Source organism: Cimex lectularius, unplaced genomic scaffold, assembly GCF_000648675.2.
Source record: "Cimex lectularius strain Harlan isolate CLEC.00 unplaced genomic scaffold, Clec_2.1 scaffold133, whole genome shotgun sequence".
In the NCBI taxonomy this organism is placed as follows: Eukaryota; Metazoa; Arthropoda; class Insecta; order Hemiptera; family Cimicidae; genus Cimex; species Cimex lectularius.
This window is the reverse complement of record NW_019394230.1, coordinates 813,610-818,181: the sequence shown is the minus strand read 5'-3', so window position 1 is coordinate 818,181 and position 4,572 is coordinate 813,610. Positions and strand designations below refer to the sequence as shown.

Genomic DNA, 4,572 nt, shown 5'->3' with positions numbered 1-4,572 from the left:
TTGAAAGTAGAATTTATTTGTGAATATTTTTTTATTTTTTAGATTTTTTTTTTCTAATTGCATATTGTCCTTGATTGTAAAACATTGTAGTAAATTGAAATGTTTTTGTTTTGGCTTTTGCCATTAATGCCTATTTGTAACAAATATCAAGATCTAACAAATAACAAAATATTTTCGTACTTTTTTGTTAATTTCTTTCATATCTCGCCTTAACGTTAAATTTGGAGTGGTTAAATTTTAAGTAGAACAGCTGATAACAGTAAGAAAAAACTTCCTACAATCAACCAAATAAAATCTTGTTCCTTGTTATGAAAATTCGTATTTAAGCGTTTTAAAGAGCGCTTAAAACGTATATACATTGATTTTATACAAACTAAAATGGTTTTTGGCCTAACTGAATACGTCTTTTTGTTTTGTGACTTATTTATATGTCTAATCTAATTTAATTCTAGCCTACATAATGTTGTATTATTCTAGGTCGACTGATATATTAGCTCATACAATAATTTAAGGTTTTTAGTTGAGATAAAAAGTCAGTTTCACGAGCGGGATTCGAACCCACGACCTTCGGCTTGAAACGCCGCTACTCTACCACTTGAGCTACCGTGACTTCGATCCACTCGGGCACTAACCTCTCATCTCAACCCCACCTTTTTTTTTAATTTTCCCAATAAGAAAATAAAAAAAGCCGAAGGTTGTGGGTTCAAATCCCGCTCGTGACACTGACTTTTTATCTCAACTAAAAACCATAATTAATTGAATGATATTAATTGGTCAAGCGGACCACGAAAAATAGTGAATTTAATGTTATAATAACCTTGAAATACATGAACAATAAAAACAAAAACCACATACAAAAAGTTAATTAATTTTTTTACTCTTAGGGTTCTTTGGCAGGCGTTTCAGCTTCCTTAAAATCTATCGCTGTAGCCCCTTTTATTAGTAGAAGTCTGTAGTGTTCGTCGTACTTCAAGACAAAAACACTTTTTATTCAAATTGAAACAATATAATTTAATCAATATGTTTTTCATTTTTGTAGCCTGGACACGCCCAAGATTTGAATCTATCTATGCGCGATTTCTCAACAGGTTAGACCAGAGATGAACAGGTGTTTACGGAGTGATGGAACGTTTAGAAATGAGCAGTTCGTAATACGTGACTCTCCTCTGTCGTAACCGGTGATACAACCTTCTAACTATGCAATAGGAAGCACGATCTGAGCCATATCCCAGAAACACCCTAACCCACCCCTCAGGGTCGCGTCTCTGCGGCGTTGGACGGATCAAAAGTTTTTAGACGGTTTTCCTGCCCGGGGAAACCTCGAGTCGTCCGTTCGGCAACATCTGGCAGTGACTTTTCCCGAAAGCTTCAATTGCAACGAGCTCGTAAAAAACCAGCTATGGGGGCTAAGGTCAAACTGGAAATCTTCGACTTTCACGTCATTGAGGTGTAATTTGAATTTATTCCAGGGAAGGCTTGGGAGGTCGCTTCGAATAGTCAATTGCATAAAGAAAATTTACAATATATGCCCAAAAATCCTTACTATGTTTTTACAGAAGCCAACCAGATGGAAGGTACGACTCAAATTGTAGCAGAAAACCAACGGCCGTTCTGACTATAAATAATTGACCCTTTCAGATGAAATTTAACTTGTGAATTAAAAAACGAATTTAATATTGAAATACAGCGAGTCTAAGGGTAGTCAGAAATCGGTATCTCTCTTTCGCTTTCTTTCTCTCACGTGCATTCTTTCCATTTCCATTGAGCAATCTCTCACATTCCCAGTTTTTCATCCGTCTCTCTCTCTCTCTCTCTCTCTCTCTCTCTCTCTCTCTCTCTCTCTCTCTCTCTCTGATGCTTTCTTTCTTATCATAATTTCTTCATTTTTTTAAAATAAAGTTATGCGTTTACGATGAACTAGATTATCGACCTGCTGGATACAAGAAGTCTTTTCAGAGGATCTTCGGAAGAGGACAAAACAGAGAAAACTTCCTTACGGTTTTCGCCGAGCTTTCGACAGTTTTAAACTGTCATCTTCAGGCCTGTTTTATTATCATATAAACAAACAATTAANTGCTTTTGTGCCCAAAACACCATGTTGTTTAATTTCCTATTAAGGTTTTAAAGTAAGATATCCAATTATTGTTGTAATTATTGTTTTTTCATGTTTTAATTGTTTGTTTATGCGTTTAATTAAGTGAAAAGCAACCAGGCTAGGTGGATCTGGAATTTGTTATAAAAATAACACATTCAAAAATTTCAATCTACTCCATTATGTGTGGTGATTAGTGACCGTTAGTCGATAATTTTTCAGAAATCGTGAGATGCGTTCTGGTGTGATGTAGGTTTCAGTAAAACATTTTCTTTATCGTGCCAACGTTTCGATCTTTATTGAGATCATCTTCAGGGACTAGGATTCACAAACATTGTTTAAATTTAACAAATACATGTAGGATGTGGAAAAAGGTGAATTTATACAATGCAAAAAGATATATTTTTTTATATTCAATCAACTCACTCAAAGTGTTTGTTTTTTGCTTATTTGCTTGTAAATGTATTGTATAAATCGTATAAATGCACTTCCACATCCTACATGCATTTGTTAAATTTAAACAATGTTTGCAAATCCCAGGCCCTGAAGATGATCTCAATAAAGATCGAAACGTTGACACGTTAAAGAAAATGTTTTTCTGAAACCTACATCACACCAGACCGCATCTCACGATTTCTGAATAACTGCTCCATTATGGTAAGATTTTTGGCCATGCAAAATCTAACGGTCAGATAGCAAATAAATGCCAGTGAAAACGATGAAATATCTCTCTCGATGTTAAATTAGACTGATAGAGATAACTGTCGACTCCTGGGAGATAAGGGAAACTGTTAAAGAGATATTTTATTGTAACAAAACATTAAAAATATCAATACTCCGTCCCGATAACCTTCCGGGTTCTAATCGCCGAATTTAATCGAGTGAAAAAAAAAGGCAAATTACTTCTGAACACGTCTATCCGAAATATATTGTTTTCGATATAAATAAAATGTCAACTGCTCTTTGGTTCAGCCGGGAAAGAGATACGGCCGATACGACTTTATCAATTGGCGGTTTACGTGTCCCCGTGGCATAACTCACGAAAGCCGACTCTTTAGAGTGCCGCATGCCATCGGACGACGAGGTGTTTGATCCCTGGGGAAAAAGAGTGGGAATTCAATTTACCCCTTTGATTTCAATTCGCACGTAGCTGAATGTATCACGATTTGACCCCGGGTGCATCCCGTTGCACAACCGTCGACTCCCGAACAAACAAACCGGTGAGTCTTTGAAGCATGGACGATGGGATCTGATTCGAATTTCAGATGAGGAGCCTCAAGCGATTTTTATCACCATTCAAAACCGCCCCTTTCTGAAATAGCTTCTTGCTAAAGACTTGGAAATATGAAAACAGGATTAACACATTGAATAAGAGTATAAACGAATTTTCAACATAGTCGCTACCACAAAGGAACCAACTATGATGGTAAAATGAATGAGAGTTTAGATAAACATTCATAAACATAGTTCCATCACAAATTCCATGTAAACATAATATATGTAACGATGAACTAGATTATCGACCTGCTGGAAACATGAAGTCTTTTCGGATGATCTACGGAAGAGGTCAAACACAGAGAAAACTTCCTTTCGGTTTTCGACGAGCTTTCGACAGTTTTATACTGTCATCTTCAGGGTCTGTTTTATTATCATATAAAAAAACCATTAAAACATGAAAATTTTTTTGTTCAATTTGTTGTTTTTTCATGTTTTAATTGTTTTTTTATATGATAATAAAACAGGCCCTGAAGATGACAGTAAAAAACTGTCGAAAGCTCGGCGAAAACCGAAAGGAAGTTTTCTTTGTGTTTACCTCTTCCGTAGATCCTCCGAAAAGACTTCATAATATATGTATTTATAATATATATTAATCAATTAATTAAGGTTTTTAGTTGAGATAAAAAAGTCAGTGTCACGAGCGGGATACGAACCCACGACCCACGACCTTTCGGCTAAAACGTGGGGTTGAGCTGGGAAGTTAGTGCCTGAGTGATCTAAGTCACGATAGTTCAAGTGGTAGAGTAGCGGCGTATCAAGCCGAAGGTCGTGGGTTCGAATCCGGCTCGTGACACTGACTTTTTTATCTCAACTAAAAACCTTCATTAATTGAAAGATATTAATTGGTAAAGCGGACCACGAAAACTAGTGAATTTAATATATATTAAGGTGTTTTGTAATCCACTTCTAAAGATGGCAAGAAAATGAATCTCATTTGAATGCGATGTAAACCTGTTGTTCAAGCAAATTCAGTTGTTACTGCAAGGTTTCGACCTATTTTAAGGTCATCATCAAGACAATTTTAAATATGTCTACAGACATATTTATTTATACATATTTAATTTTATTACAGGCGATCTCAAATTTTCTTGAAGACTGACTCAGTCTGTACACTGTTACAGTCCTTAGCAATGTTGGGACTATGTCGTTTTTAAAGAAATTTGAGATTGCCTGTAAAAAACTTACATATGTCCATCTGTAGA

The 4,572-nt window shown here is 35.7% G+C and overlaps 1 non-coding gene across 1 annotated transcript; it reads right to left on the bottom strand.

Annotated features, from left to right (window-relative positions):
* Positions 1 to 537: 537 nt before the first annotated feature.
* Trnae-uuc lies at positions 538 to 610 on the bottom strand. The gene has a single exon. It is a non-coding gene; the product is annotated as a tRNA-Glu (tRNA).
* Positions 611 to 4,572: the final 3,962 nt, after the last annotated feature.